Source organism: Eublepharis macularius, chromosome 9 (assembly GCF_028583425.1).
Source record: "Eublepharis macularius isolate TG4126 chromosome 9, MPM_Emac_v1.0, whole genome shotgun sequence".
Lineage (NCBI taxonomy): Eukaryota > Metazoa > Chordata > Lepidosauria > Squamata > Eublepharidae > Eublepharis > Eublepharis macularius.
In genome coordinates this window covers 104220862-104237632 of record NC_072798.1, presented here as the reverse complement: position 1 = coordinate 104237632, position 16771 = coordinate 104220862, and the positions used below count along the sequence as shown (strand labels likewise).

The following is a 16771-nucleotide window of genomic DNA, read 5'->3' as shown; positions in this document are numbered from 1 at the left end:
ATAGAGGAAAGAGGGAGCAGAGCCTCCAAGGGAAAAAATGCAAGGCAATTTTATCCCCCTGTGGCGAAACGGGGCCTTGCCTCCCACTGGAAGACCCCGCTCTGCCTGCCCCTCCCTTTTCGCCTCTGGCCAGGCACCGGAAGGGGCTGTCTCCCTTCCCTGTCTCCGGGTAGTTGCTGCCACCACTGTCCCTGTATGGGGTCCTGGTTAGGCGGGACAGCCTCCTAACCTCCCTCCTCTGCTAGTGGGCCCAAGCGGTTGGGGGACTATGTGGAACAGAAGAGCTTTCTTCCTTCATAAATTCCAAAAATCATTTATTGAACTGCTAACTATACACAGGCCAATATACAGTGAACGGAAGGACTAATAAAACCTAAACAGAAACCCCTCCTCTATCTCCCTCGTGCCCTAATTAGATGTTGTGTAGGGCAGGCCCGATACTTTGGTGCCTGGGGTTACACTAGATCTCCCTCTCCCCTCAGAGCCATCTCTCCCTCAGCTCTCCAGCCACCAACTGACTCGCTCTCCCTCCAATCACCTTCTACTCCAGAACTGGCCCCTCCCCTCTGCAGCCCATAGAAAGTTAACTCCACAGACAGAAGGGCGTTTCTCCACACACACCCCCTCAGAGAAAGAATGACCCACCTCCTATTCAGAATGGTTAATTTCCACACAGCTTCGCACCACCATGGACACTGTCCTAGTAAACGAACAGTGTGCTTTTGTCAGAGGAGGAGATCAGCGCCAAGCTTACCTGTGCGCCAGAGGTCAGAGCGGAACTGCATCAAGAGCAGCACAGAGTGGGAAGGAAGTAGGAAAGGTACCAGCAAAACCACAGAAGCATGCAAAGTGACTGGCTTCTGTATGCAAGCTTCCTGATTGCACATTTCAGAGTATCGCCACACTCCTCTAGATTAAGCAACCACACTGCAAGATGAATCAACAACGAGCGCTCAGTGGCTGCCAGCAGCTGCTATGCCAGCTCACAAGGTAGATTTTTTCCAAGTCATAAGAGCACTCTGGGAAGAGATCACCCTGATAGTGCGATGCCCAGAGAGAAGTTAACATTTCTGTCTATTACATTTACTTCCATAAGAACTGTCAAGAAGCTCTGGACTGAGCAATGGTCAGCTTTCAGATCCCAGGGCTGGTCTGCGTAGCTCCCCTGGCTGATAGGCGTGACATGAATGAATGAAGGGATGCAGCTCAGTCTCAGGATATCCCCAAGAGAGATCGAAAGCAAGGCTGAGACAGCTCTTGGCTCAAGACTCTGGAGAACTACTCAACTAGAGGGGCTCCTGGCCTTTGAATCCGCATGAGGCAGCTTGGATGTTCTTGTGAATCGCCTCACAACTTCTGCATCTTCACATCCCCCCCCCCCACCTCCATCTGGTGAAAATAATGAGCTTAACGGTGCGTAGGAAGAAGTTGCCATCCTCCCATCCTCTCGCCCTTCCTTGCCCGTCTTTCTTTCTACATGCGATGCTAACATAATTTTTTTTTAATCAATAATAGTTTACAAGTTTTGAAGAATATGAACATTACAATAACTTTTAAACAAAGCATACATAATATTACCAAATATCAGAAAACTGAGTCAACGTCTGAGCAATTCTTATTTTGGGATGTAAATCGTGCATGTCTATAAATTCAAGAAAAGGGAACCATTTCTCATAGAAATTGGAACTGGCGGGAAAGCGTTCAGCATTGAGAATATTATCATTAATTTTATCCAGGATGAAATGGTCCCATATCTTAGAGAGCCACATCTCTTTAGCTGGCACTTTCTTCAGATTCCAGACTGAAGCTATCGCTGATTTCGCTGCAACTAAAAATATTGCTATAAGATTCCTGATAGCTTTTGGGATCTGTGGAATATTCCATTGGGCAATTCTAACATAATTGACTGGATATTAATACACTGGGTATTGTTCCAGAAAGCAAGAATTCTTCCATTGCAATTGTAGGTAGGCACTGACCGGCTCCAGTCCTATGGCAATGCTATAGCAACTGAAATGTTGGTACCTGGAACTCCGAAAACAATTCAACATAACCAGAAAAAGTGGGCATAACAAGAACCATTCCTGTATAATCAGCTTCTGAAGTTCTCAAGACAGCACGGGCTAATGTGCCTCTGAGCTTTATCAAATGTAACAGGTAGCTGTTGGTGTTTCCTCCAGTTTGACCCAGAGGCCAACAAAGAGTCCAACAAAAGTACTTTCACAGCGCCAGGATACTGACCGAGAAGAGCAACAACACAGACTGCAACAAAGCGATGTGAGCATCTAACCTGGTCCGAACAATACTCTCCTCCAGATGTCCCCAACCTTTTTGAGGCTGTGGGCATCTTTGAAATTTTGATGAACACCACCCAAAATGGTGCCTCAGGAGGTGAAGCAAACCTCAAAAGGCTTCTGCAGAAGGCAGAGCCAAACAGGCTTTCCTTCTTCCCTCCCCACACTTCTTGGGAAGAAGGAAAGCCTGAATGGGGAATGGAACCATAGACTTAGAGCCAAGCTACAAGAGACGAATTACAGGAGGAGGAGCACATGAAGAGAGCATGAATATCATTCCCATGGCGATAGAGCCAGAGGAGTAAGCTGTGTTAGTCTGCAGTAGCAAAATAGTAAAGAGTCCAGTAGCACCTTTAAGACTAACCAACTTTATTGCAGCATACATGCCCTCATGTGCCAACAAAGTCCATCTGCTCTGTACATTGGACAAACCAGCCAACAACCTCTGCGCCAAAGAATAAACCGACACAAATCCGACATTAAAAATGGCAACATCCAGAAACCAGTGGGAGAACACTTCAATCTATCAGGACGTTCCATCAAGGACTTAAAGGTCACCATAGTTCAACAGCAACGCTTTGTTGTACAAAATTTAGTACCTTATACTCAGTCCAGGGAGATAAATACAGGCCTTTATTGCTTATAAGCAAGGCATAATAATACAGTTACCAGGATAGAAGGTCCCTTGAACTGATCAGTTCTTCAGAGCTATGGTATAATTCAGGGGTGGGCAAATTGCGGCCCGCAGGCCACATGCGGCCCGCTACAGAGTTTTTTGTGGCCCGCCAAGACAGTCAGAAAAATGCAGCTATAGATGATATGAAATTAGCACAATAAATAAATTGAATAAAACTACCACTATTTTATTTAATTTATAGTTATTGATTTTTATGATACAATTTATACCTTTTCTGAAATGCAAAGTTAACTAATGAATGCAATCATTTTAAAAGGTGCGGCCCTCCACTAACCTCTGCTCCCACAAAGTGGCCCCCGAGCCAAAACAATTGCCCACCCCTGGTATAATTACATAAGAATTTATACCTTCAGGTTAATTGGCACAAATGGACCACATTGGTCCATACAAGTGACCCCCCCAATGATCTGGTGGTCTCACACTGGCAGAACAATTCTGAACATCATCACAATATGCATATTTCCCAATTAACATTGCTTATCCCTTCCGAAATATTATCATTTCAAAGAACTTCTTCTTCCTTTGTTACTTTCCCGTTCATAAAGTTATTATCAGTTTCTGCCTTATGGAAAGGGTATCGTTTGCCAAGGGCACCTTGACTGTCAAATCTGCAATATTCTGTACTTTGTGATTATTAAACAAACAGTCTTTCCATTGAATGTAACCATATGTTGTTGGGGGAGCCATCTTCTATGCTCTTTGAGATACGTTTGGAGCTATTCAAGCTCCCCTTCTCTGACGCCTGGATGTCATGGGAAGACCTCAAGACCTTGAAGGGCTCTGCTGATATTGAGAGCTGAAGCAAACTTGTTTCTTTCTGCCGAGTTGTTTATGGCTCGCCTCCCTGGTCACCCCCTTTTTCTGCATTCCAACTGTAACAGTTTCTCCCCCTTTGCCATCTGCCCTGCTTTTCAGTGATGTTCTCTTGCCCTTCAAACAGGGCTTTTTTTCAGCAGGAACGCAGTGGAACGGAGTTCTGGAGCCTCTTGAAAATGGTCACATGGCTGGTGGCCCCGCCCCCTGATCTCCAGACAGAGGGGAGTTGAGAGTGCCCTCCGCGCCGCGGAGGGCAATCTCAACTCCCCTCTGTCTGGAGCTCAGGGGGCGGGGCCACCAGCCATGTGACCGTTTTCTCCGGGGGCAACCCACTGAGTTCCACCACCTCTTTTCCCAGAAAAAAAGCCCTGCCCTCAAAGTAACTTTCTGTCTGCTCAACACTACCGCTACCTTAGCATGGTTAACTCAGAAAGGGCTTTCTCTTACCAACCTATGAGTATAGCATAATGCATGATGAGATACGTGTATTTTACTATTCAATAAGCTATCCCAGTCTGTATATATGTGTGGGGCTGCCCTCTGTCAAACTACAAATAACAGGCACCTCAATACATTCACTGTAGCTGGCTTCACACAAGTGGCATAGTCCCTTTCCCCCGATTCCTTCACCTCAGTGTTCTCTTTCTCTTTACCTTGTGTAGTAAGAATATGATAAAGGCACATGGGAATACAGTAAAGTCACATGAAAATAGCAAAGGCACATGAAAATATTCCAGTCCTTTAAATTCACATTCCACACTTTCAAAAACAAAATCCAACGGGAAGCTGCTGAATTGGAATTCATATGTAAATTTGACTCGGTCAGACTTGGACTGAATAGAGACTATGAATGGTTATCTCATTACCAGAAGTAACTGCCTCCAGGCATTCTATTCAGATTCTACCATGGAGAGGAGGGGGTCACACCCAGCCTGGGTTGTGCATTCCACCTCCTTCATGACTTCTTGTCACTTATTTACATTTACATGACTCTTACTCCCTGCACCCTCTCCCCCCTTCCCCTCACCACCTATATATCTCTGACCAATTTCTTCATACCCTCTATGCATCTGATGAAGAGAGCTGTGCCTCTCGAAAGTTTATGCTACAATAAAGTTGATTAGTCTTAAAGTTGCTACTAGACTCTTGACTATTCCCATGTTGCAGTCACTTTATTGGCTTCCCATCAGTTACTGGGCTTGATTCAAGATGATGTCTTTCAAAGCCCTTGATGGTCTTGACCCCTCATATCTGTGCGACCTCCCCTCCTCCTATGTTTTACCACAGCAGCTTCACTCATCTGGGCAGGGCCTTCTGCAGATACCACCCCACAGTCGGGCAAAATCAACAACTGCACGCTCACGTACTTTCTCTGGAGCAGCTCCCACTTTACAGAATGTCTGGCCTGAGGTCTGGAATGCTCCCTATGCAAAACTGAAATATTCTGGGGGGCTTTCTACTAGGCTGTGTCATAAGAAATAGCTCAGAGAGATGCTTCGGTAGGGACAGGGACTGTATGTTACGCTACTGGGTACTGTCTGCTGATGCAGATAAGCACCACTAGGGAGTTTACACATTGCTTAACATGCCATGTAAATTAGTTACGCGTTGTTTCAGAGGTTTTCATCTCTATGCTCAACTTTGCTTGTTTTCAAATTTCCTGCTACCATACCCTATTGTATTTGTTCACTGAATATCCTGTTATTCATTATGGCACTTGCTCACTGAACGTCCTAGCTGCTGATTATATTGTATCTCACTGTCACTGCGTAATCCACTTGGATCTCAATTAGAAAGGGGGACTATAAAGGAACAAATAATAAAATAATAATAAAGCTATTCCTATCCCGCAAATCCAATCCGGGACATGGTACAAGAGCAGCAAATTCCTAACGGAACCATAATAAACAAAGGTAAGAAGATCCTGCAGAATTGTCAACGCCAAATGTTTTTCAAAAATCAATCAGGAGACAGTTTGCAAATGTGTAAACTTACTTGTCTGTTTAAAAGATCTATACTCCATAACGCTCTAGAATCTGCCTGAGGCAATTCCATTTTCCGGAGCGTGGGAGTATAAAAGCTTTTCTTCAGGACAAATTACCTTTTAATTTTAGATGGGTGCCAACTCCTTTACATAATATACACTGAAGTGGGTTACATTCCTACCGACCTGAAACCACCGTTTCTTTCTTAGGACTCTGAGTTGCTTCTCGCTCACGGCGGTCTGTTGAAACAAGAAGTTCCACAGCCCATGGTCAGCCGACGGCTGGAGGCACCACTACGCAGGCTTTGGGAGTAAAACGCTTTTCACAGGTTTCTGCCATCAGCAAAAAACTTTCCCCTCTCCTGCACGACTATCACTGGTCTAACAGATGAATGTACATTTGGTGGTACGCGTCTGCAAGAGGGCGCAGTTCAGTGGCAGAGCACAAAGTCTGCATGCGGAACATCCCAAGCTGCCCGCACCTTCCGTTCAAGGCGGGGAGAGGAATCTCAGGTAACTCTGCACTGGGAGAGACTCTTCCTTTTTGAGATCCCGGAGAGCCAGCGACAATGAGCACACACAACGCAGGGCTGCACAGAGCAATGGCCTGACAGGATAAGATCACTTCATACGTTCAAAGAAGAAGCAGAACATACTGGCTAGTTCTCATGACAAACAGTAAACTTCACCCCGTAGTGGACAAATCTATGGCACTTTGGTTACTTTTTAAAAAAGATAAACACATGAGCAATAAAATTCATATTCACACATACTCTCGTACTAAGGTTTGAACAGCAAGGCTTCTAACAACCTGGAGGGGAAAAAAAGCTTTGCCCCTTTATCAGAGGCTTAATTTGTGGAAATGAGCAGCTGGAGTTTTCCTATGGCATGGAGGAAAATAATATCACCTGGTGAATATTATCCCAGTCTCTGTTAAAAGAGACACGACATTTTCCTCCAGGCAGTTGGCAACCCAAGTTCAGCCCTTTAAAATAAAAGAAGAGGGGAAGGTTTCCCCTTGCAGTCCATTTGACCAAACCACCACAGGCTTCTTGCCAGCTGGTGCAGTCAATTTCACATCTCCTTCGCCTTCTTTGGCCTGGGAGGGGGTGCTAAATTGGGAAGAGGAGGTTCCCACAGACAAGATAGGTCCTGCTCCCCCCTTTTTAAACTCTCCTGTCCCCCATTCTCCACCTACAACAAATCTAGGAGGTAGGTCAGGTTGAGAAGCGGCAACTGCCCCCGAGTTATCCCATGAGTTTCATGGAATGAGTGAGGATTTGAACGTGGGTCTGTCTCTCTGTTCCTAGGCCACACTTCCTTTGTTATGTATCTATATAATTCTCCAACTACTGATGGTGGATCAGCGGTAGCGTCACTTGCAGAGAAGTTTATTACTCCTGCACAGCCATTCCAGATAAGGACGTGCTGTACTCTGAGGAAGCCATTAACATAACACCTGTCAAAATTGCCATGAAGTAAATAAAACACCCTTCCCCCCCCAAAAAAAGCAGTGGTGGTCATCAGTTTTCAAAACAGAAAAAAAGCAGGCCTCTCCCCAGACGTGCGCTTTCCCGAGCAAGGAGGCTCTTGGCCTCATGGTTAGAATGTCGGCCTAGAGACCCAGGTTGGGGCCCTACTCGGCCACGGAAGCTTGTTGGGTGATCACAGGCCAGTCCCACACCCTCAGTCTAACCTACCTCAAAGGGTTGTTGTTGCAAAGACAAAAGGGAGGCAAGGAGAATGATATGAAGCACTTTCGGTCCCCCACTGGGGAGGAAGGCGAGGTATAAATGAAGTAAATAGACAAACAGCCTCATTTGTATAGCATCCGCTACTACACAGCATTTAAAGCTGCCCAATAAAACTCCACTGAACGTGAATCAAGATAATTTCTAACTGCCCTCTTCTGATACCAAACATCGTTGTAAGGTAAGAGCAAGAGAAATCGAGCATGTTCGGATGCAGCCTCCCCACTCCGGAAGTCAACAGCAGAGTCTTTAATGTTTAAGCATTTAAAAACAATACCACTGATGATAAAGAAGCAGGATTCGGTCCTTCACGTACATCAAAGAACATTCCCAGCCAGCTGAGGAAACTGCACTTCCCCGGTTGTAACATGGATCTACAACAAACAATTGCCATTTTGATCTTTTAATTTGAAGACTGCCGTGTCTGTCTGAAGCCAGCCCCTGCCAACACAACTTTCAAGCAACCTCATTTCAATCTGACTTCTGGCAAATTCCGACCACTTTAATGCCAGTCACAGGAGAACGAAAGCAGCACAAGGAAACAGAGGGTTGGGCTAGGAACTGGAAAGCCCAAGTTTAAACCCTTCCCTCAGCCCTGAAGCTCCTAGATTGCCAGTAAGTGTCTCACGGGGTCACTGGGAGAGTAAAACAAGAATCAGTTTGGGCTCACTGGAGAAAGGTAGATTATAAATGAGATTCACAGGAAAACTTTACCTGGGTTGGCAGGAGGACCGGTTTACCTCACCCGGCTGTTCATTCATTTATTATTTCCGTTTGAAGGCCCAGTTCTCAGGCCTTCCCCTGTGCTCCAAGCCTTTGGATATTTTTCACTTCCCTCTAGGCCTGGGAGTTTCACAGTAGCCAGGTCTGTAAGACAATACCGCTCTTTGACTTCTCTACCAAGCACCGGACACCTTATATGCACGATACTAAAAATAAACATTGTTGAAGGAACACACCTTTACCTGAACCAACTGACCTCCCCAAGGCATGTTAGGAAATGGGATCATGAAGTGATCTCCTTGCAGACAGAGCCAGGTTCTCACACAAAAGGATTTCCAGAAAACATGCCATGTTCAGTGCACCCTCGCCATTCAAAACTGCATCTATCAACAGGGTTTTGTTGCTGCTGCTGCTGCTACCGTTAACCCTGCCAAGCCAGAGTGTCTGTAGAGAATTTTGTCTACATTAATACTTTGAGATCTCTGAAGCTGTAACATATTCAATGGTCCAAAGTTAATCATAGCCCTGGACGAGCACAGCATTTTTTAAAAAAAGGATCAAAGTGGAAAGCAGCAAAACACAGGAGCAGAAAGAAGGAGGAGCATCCAGACACCCTGATAAGGCAGCTACCCAAGAATTTCAGCCCACTTCCCACACACACACCACAAAGGGGAGCAAATGGGCGAAGTGCAAGGCCAGTCCTCTTTATCAGGTTTGTCCGGCCTTCTTTGAATAAAGGTCTTTTTGGAAGTTCTCAAAGAAAGGGGAGCCGCATGTCACCACAGCACTGCAAGCAGCCTCCAGCAGGCACAGCAAGCAGCAACGTGGACGGTTTCTGAACAGCATGCAGGAACGTTTCTTTGCCCACACAATCAAGGAGGGCGTCAGCAGCATGGGGGCAGGCAGTGGAGAGAACTGATGCCCATTACCACCTCTCAGATGCCACACAGCTGCCAGTCGGATCCTCCAAGGTATGCCCCAGAAGAGCAAGCAGCACCAGAAGGGTTTTCAGCCAGCTCCCAGTTGGTCAAGGGCGGGGCGGGGAGGGGGAGCACTCAAGCCAAAACATGTGCCTGTCTCTGATCTTAACAAGCCAGCATGCTATAATGGTTAGACTAGAATCTGGGAGAACTAGAACTGGAATCTACCATGGAAGCTCACTGCGTACCTTTCGGCCAGTCACCTACACCTAACCTACCGCACAGGGTTGTTGTGGGCATAAAATGCAGGAGAGGAGAATGATGTAAGGCTCTGTAAAGGGAGGAAGGAGAGGTATAAATGAAGCAGGCAGGCAGGCAGACATCTCCAGATGCCACCATAACATGCAAGGACAGCATATCCAGTCCCTCCATTAAAAAAAAAGGTCTGAAGCCTTCGCCCAACGGGGGGGCTTCTGAGGCTGGAGGAACTTCCTCCAGTCCAGGGTAGGAAATGGCCCCGTTATAGCCGGGATCCCTGGGCCACATGTTAACAGGCAGTTTTAAGCAGCAATGATCATCCCTTCAGATTAGTTCTCAAAGTCCCCCTAAAGTTTTATTAATGCTACTTTTGGAGGGAAGGGATGGGGGAGGACCGACAGTATTGGGCACGGGTTGCAAACAGTCCGCTGTCTTTCAGCAAACACTACATAGTAATCCATCATGATTTTTACAACATGCTTTTTTTACTTTAGAAAAACAATAACCAGAGAGAAGGGGGCTGCCCTCCTGGTGGAGAGAGAAAAGCCTTTTCCCTCTCAAACTACTGAAACTCCAGGTTGCCCAACGAAGCCGATTCACAGTTGGTTCCAGAATGACAGCAGCAAGAATGTCAACACTCAACAAATGAAGGGCTTAAGAGAATTTGCTGCCCCAAGATTTGGTGGGCAGCCACTATTTCAGGCAACTTTTGGAACAGATTAGATAAACTAACGAACTTACAATAGTTATTAGCCACTACAGCTAAATGGAATCTCCATATTCAGAGGCACTACACTCCAGAACACCAGACAGCAGACTCAAAACCAGACAATTTTCATGATCTGCCTGAGAATGCCCCAATGTATCAGCAAGTCACTGCTGGGAAACGGAATGCCGGACTTCACAGACCTTTGGTCTGACCGAGCAGGGGAAATCCTGTTTTCTTACGACATCAGTCGGCACTGTTAGAGTCAAATGACTTTAGGCCAGACTGTTGCAAAGAGAACTTGCGGGAAGCCAATTACCTCTAAAGATACACTTCTGGTATTGAAGTTCCAGGTAAGGAAACAGCTGTAGGAGACATTACTGTACAAGCAAAGTTGCTGAAATTAATGTCTGTTATTATAGTACAATTGGGTGTATACAGAAAAACAATTTACCCACAGTGCATATTACTTAGTGACAAAATAAAACCCAACCAGTGCTAAAGTTGAGTGTGCTGCCATTTTACTGCGCAAGACTTCACTGAAGTTTCACTGAAAAAAGTTTGCTACAAACATCCACAAGCAGATACGCCCCCAGCCAATGGGCCTGAAACTCTGGAGCAGACAGGATTCTTTGCAACAGAACAGGACACCATATGCACAACACATGCAGCGGCGGCAGATTAATGACACAGCATAGAACAATGCCATTAAAACACTTTGCACAGATGCACGCACAACCCGGCAGGCTCTGTATCAAGCAGAGTTAAGGCTGGATTCAAGGGCATGACACGCTTGCACTGCTAGTCTGGAACTGGGTCTCAGCCCACAGCTCTGTTCAAAATAAACTAGTAAATCAACCCATCAGGACTAGCCAAAGAAAGAAGTGCAGCCCACTGGACAGCCGGGAAAGAAATCCCCAGAACAGGCAATGAAAATGATGCGTGTTTCTGACTCCGGTGCCAGAGGAAAACAGCCCTTGCGACAGAAAGCCCAGTTCAGCCAATGGCCTCGCCAAATGCGGTCCCTGGGAGGACAAAAGCCACCTCCGGCACCACCCGCGGGCAGCCAACCCGCGCCCCTCCGCCCGCCACGAAGCCCCTCAGCGCGCAGCCCTTCCAGCGCGCCCAGCAGGAGGGGACTCTCGCTCTCTCCCCCTCCCGGCTCGGGTCTCCTCCTGGCGGGAGAAAGCGGCCGGCACCGCCGCGAGCTTCCCAAGCAAGAGGGAGGACAGCACCTGGAGGAGGGGGGGGGGCAGGATCGCGGCCGAGGGACCGGGGCGGGGGGGGGCAGGTGGGCTTTTGCACTGGCCGACGCAGCGACACGTTGGAGGCAGCAGTCCCGCGCACGCGTTCGGGGGCGCAAGCCCCGTTTAGTCCCATGTAAAGACTCTTCCAGGGAAACGCTAAGCAGAGTTACGCCGCTCTAAGCCCCCGGGAATCAGCAGGCGCAGACAGGAGGACCTCTGCCGAGGATCTCACGGCCAGCCTTGCGCGCTCTTCAGCCTTCCGGAGCCTTCCGGACGGCCGCTCGAGCCGCCTCCCCGGGCAACGCATCCCTGCCGCCCTTTGCATCGGCGCCCCCCAAGAGGTGCCCGCAGACGCTCTTTGTTGCCTGCCTGCCTGCCTGCCGCCGCCCCCGGCCCGCTCTCGGCACAATGGCCCGGCCCGACCGGAGGGACCCGCCGAGCCGGGCGGGGGGCGGGATGGAGGGGGCGGGCGCGCGCGCGGAGAGGCTCTGGGCTGCCTTCGCGGCACCCCGAGCGGCTCAGCCAGCCGCGCCGCCGCCTCCTGCGCAGCCCCAGCGCCGCGCTCCGCCGCCCGCCCCCCGGGCCGCCCTTTGTGCTCATCCCAGGCGCGCAGGCAGGCAGGACGGGCGCGCTTACCTCGCCCTCGCACCGCGCAGCGCCGCCACGAACAGGAGGCGTCCTCCCCGGCCAGCCCAGCCCAGCCCAGCCGCCGCCGCTCCAGCCTTGCCTGCCGAGGGAAGGAGGCGCGCCCGCCCGCCGGCCAGCGACTCACGCCCGAGCCCCGCCAGGCAGCCTCCGCGCCGGCCCGTCGCCTAGCCCGGCCCGACCCGACGGCGCGCGCAGCCCTTGCCTCGCCCGCGGGGCGGAGCCGGCCTGGCGCTCGCCCGCCCAGTCCCCGCCCGCCCGCAGGAGCGCCGGGGCCGCCGAGGCTCCGCCGCCCGCCCTTTGTTGTTGGGACGAGGCGGAAGGAAGGGAAGGAGCCCGCGGGCGCGGCAGCCGGGGCCCCGAGCCCAGGCGCGCTCCTGCGGGAGGAAGGCGGCCGCTCGCCCGCCCGCCCGCTGCAAGTGTGGCGAGCGGCCCCGAGCGCAGCCCTCGGGCTCAGGCTGCGCCGCGCCTCCGAGACAAAGGCTCGGCTGGATCAGGCCCCTTCTGCCTCGCACGTGGCCTAGTCGGGCTTCAGAGGGGCCTTTTGTGACCGCGGCCAGGGGCCCTCCCCGGGTGGCCGAGCAGCGACTTCCCGTGCAGCCCCAGCCCTGCGGGGGGACTGGCACCTGCGCGAGTCCGAGCTGGGAAGAGCAGTCGGGGCGGCCCAGCCAGTACTTGCGGCGGGGAACAGCAGGCAATGCACCTCGTGGAGGGGCCCCGTAAGTCGGTGGGAACTCGACAGGGTGCACACGCCTACTGCCGCCGCCCCCGTGCCCTCTGGCAACGAATGGGGTGCCCTTGCCTCCAACAAAGGACAATAGCTCCCCTGGCCCAGCAGAGTCATGGCATCCAACCGAAAGACCACACGGTGCCACATGGAGGAAGACGCTGGCATGCTCAGCTGCGGCACGGTGACTGCCCCGCTCCAGAGCTGGGGTCCCCAACGTGGGGCCCGTGGGCACAGTTATGCCCGCCCGCACTTTTCCTGATGCCTGCCAAGTATTTTTAGAAAATGGGTAGGGACAGATGGGGCTTTTGGCAACGGTGGCTTATTGGCCACGGGAGATTTGACTGGCTGTGCATATTTTTAAAAACATTGCTTTGGCAGAAGCTGCTTCCACAGCCTTAGGATCTTCACTGTGAGACAGAAGACAAGTTGTGCCATACATTTTGTGGCCGGCTTCAGCTCCTGCAGCAGCCATTTTGTTACTGTGCCAAACACTTGTCAATTCCAAATGTCCCCACAGGCTCAAAAAGGTTGGGGACTCCTGCGCTAGAGGTCCCATCCTTCTGCTAAGAGCTACACTTTTAAGAGGGGAGACACCCCCTTAGTCCCCTTCACAGCTCATTTAAGAGAGAGTGATCCACCAGGGCAAGGCTGTGAACCCCCTCAGCAGGGGTGGCTAGTGGGGTTTGGAGTTGATGGGGCCAGTTTCTTTTGCTCATGTATAGCATGCATCAGTACAACAGTTACAGTGGTGCATGTGTTCAACACACAATTTTCTTGTGCACATACGCGCATCTGGATAACCACTGTATGACAAAAAGCTCTTCAGTAGCACTTCCCTGTAATGTATTTTTCAAAAGCATTTTCTTTCACTCTAGCAAATGGCAACTGATAGTCACTTCTTGCATTATCACACTAGATCTGATACACTTGTGTATTTACATTCATGTAAATTAAGTCAAGCACCCTGAGGCCAGGCTATAACATTCCCTTGACATTGCCAACTCCCCAAAAAGATGAAAAAGGGATGTCCCATTAAAGATTCAAAGCAACAAAGATCTTATGAAGTGCCTGCCATGCAGCCAATCTGATACCACTTAAATTTCCCCAAGTAACCTATGTTACACTATTTTTATCATGATAAATAAAATTATACTGGTGGTGTACTTTGAGCAATCAGAGACGTTATTCTCTCTACTCACTACCAATTTCCATAATTCTCGGGCTGTCATTCCAGGAGCTTGGTGCGATGTTCCATGGCCGGTAAGCAGTGTGAAAACAGCCCTGGGCTCTAAGACAGAGAAGATATCTGGGAGCAACTGTGCCAACCACTCAAGTAATTTCCCCTGGTTCTATGACCCTTGCCAGGGCTTTTTTTCAGGGGGAACGCGGGGGGACGGAGTTCCGGAACCTCTTGAAAATGGTCACATGGCTGGTGGCCCCAGTAATTTCCTCATTCCAGAGCTCAACCAGGGCATTGATAGGAGCCATGACCATGTCAACAGGAAAATCCCCTAAAGCCATCAGAAAAGTGTTTGGATCCATACGGCTTCAAGAATGAGCCATTTTATGATCGCGCTGTTTTTGACAGGCCATAGCACTGCTGAGCATCATGGGGAAATAAATGTCTTACGTCTAAAAGCATCAGTTCCTTGGCCGGTGCACCCTCATTATAAAACCTGATCTAATCCTGCATGCCTCATGCAATTATCTAAGAATACAATTGAAAACACGGCCTCCCTAGTGGGCATGAGTAAGCTAAAGCACTCACAAGGAGGGTAAACACAAAAGCTCAGGAGTACGCTCGCAGCCTGTGCCAGTCAAGACTCAACGTGTCTTGCTGGAACCATACCTCATTACCATTCTAATTCCATACAATCTAAGTGAGTCATGGCAGAAATGCGCCATTATAGCACCACATTACTGCCAACGGAGGAAACAAGCCTCCAGAAAACACATCAGCACATAAATGCCAGCGGAAGGAAATGCATTAGGTACTCCCCCCCCCCCTATTCGTAACTTCCCAGGCAAATTTTTTAAAAAGAAAGAAACTTTCCCTCAGGGAGATGATGTTTAGTGTAAAAATGTATTTAATTTATGGAGACAGAACGTAAGGCTGGCTCAAGGCACTTTGTCACACCAAGCTCAGCCAATGACACAGCAAGCCCTGATGTGGGAAATTTGCCATGACATTGATGGCTGAGAATAAGCTGAGCCCACGTGGCACATTTGCACCCTCCTCATTTCAAATTTCTGTATTCATATTTCTGCAATCTGTAACCTATTGTGGCATTGATCATATTGACTCACACTGTGTAATCCTCAGGCTATAAATAATGCAAATAAATAAATAAATGTGCCATGCCCAAGCTTGGGCACACAACCTATCCTAGTAGACTGCCTTATAGAAAGTGATAGCCTCTCTTTGATGTCTTTGTAGGTATTTATGGAGGATCTTGGATGTTTACCAGAGATTAAAGTAGGTCAGTTGCAAGAGGCAGGGTACTGGGCCAGTTTATGAGGGCTGAAAAGAAGTATGGATTATTTTGTTTTTCTCTTGAGGAGGGATCACAAAACCAAGGAGACATCTAAAGAACTTCTGATTTCCACTTGCAGCTATGACTAGTTAATGGCAATAAGAAAAAAAAATTGAATACACTACCCTGACAGCCATGTTTGCTGTACTCATAGCTAAACTTCTTATAGCTGTGTACATTAAGCAGAAAATCAAAGGGCGTTTGTGTCTCCTGATAGAGAGCATTGCTTCCAGTAGCTTAAATGCCACTAGCCATGGGCAGAGTTTAATTATATGCCATGCTCCATGATTTAGAGCGTCCAATTTTGCTAAAGCAAGGAGCTGTTCCAGTTGGCAGCAGAGGATAGGACTCGAAGCAACAGGCTTAAATTACATGCAGAACGGTACCGGCTGGATATTAGGAAAAACTTTTTCATGGTCAGAGTAGTTCAAAGGTGGAATCAGCTGCCTAGGAAGGTGGTGAGCTCCACTTCTCTGGCAGTTTTCAAGAAGAGGCTGGATGAATATTTGTCAGGGATGCTTTAGGCTCACCCTGCATTGGGCAGGGGGTTGGACGAGAAGGTCTGTATGGCCCCTTCCAACTCTGGGATTCTGTGATAAGGCTTCAAGCCCCAAAGCTGTTGCTGCTGTGGATCTCAAGTTGCGACTTATTCAGCAAAAAATTATATTTAGCATGTTCAGTCATTCAGTCCTTTTGGGAGGAAATTATTAGTCATATTAATTTATTTATTTTTGAGGATGTTAATGCACTATTAAACGACTTGCCTGTCTCTTGGAATCTAACTGATAGTCAACAGCAATAGACCCTCCAGGCCCTTTCATTTGCTAAAAGACTTTATACTTCAACACTGGAAAGACAAAAACCCGTTTCCTGTAATTCTCTGGATTGAAGACATTATAAACTTATCAGCATTGAACATATTGCATAGAGAAGGCAATTGTGTATGAACTTATTCTAGATATCTGGAAACTTTTTATAGATATCTATGAATAGATTTGCTAATAGTATTTTTGTAACCAGCACTGTTGTCTTTTTTCCTTTGATGTTTATTTTTTTTCTGTTTTGCCCTAATGAAATAATAATTTTTAAAAAATTATATGCCCTGCTGATCTGCTGCACTGTTGCAAACAGAAAGACAAAAGCCAGGGGCCCCCAACCTTTTTGAGCCCGAGGGCACCTTTTGAATGCTGACACAAGGCAGTCACAGGCTGAGGAGAAATCCTTGCCGAACCAAGCAGCCATTATTGACCATTCAGAAGGTGAAGACACGTTAATCCCCTATGATAAACTTATTCAAAGATTAAAACTCCTATTTTTACAAAACACAGAATCTCAAGGGAAGAAAATGAGATGCCCCTCTAAGAGATGGTTTCATAAGGAATGCCAAGATGCTAAAAGAGCCTGTATTTTTGCGTTCCATGCTTATAAAATTGCATCCAAACCAGATAGTCCAGCCCTCTATCATT

General features: G+C 48.4%; 1 protein-coding gene across 5 annotated transcripts in view; it reads right to left on the bottom strand.

The window, feature by feature from the left end:
- Positions 1 to 12221, bottom strand: part of FAM107B (family with sequence similarity 107 member B) — a 61671-nt gene extending 49450 nt beyond the window's left edge. Inside the window, exon 1 of one of the 5 annotated variants that reach the window (XM_054988091.1) lies at positions 12124 to 12221. The gene's annotated coding sequence lies outside the window, so the exon portion shown is untranslated. The other 4 variants (XM_054988092.1, XM_054988093.1, XM_054988095.1 and 1 more) reach the window with 4 other exon arrangements.
- Positions 12222 to 16771: the final 4550 nt, after the last annotated feature.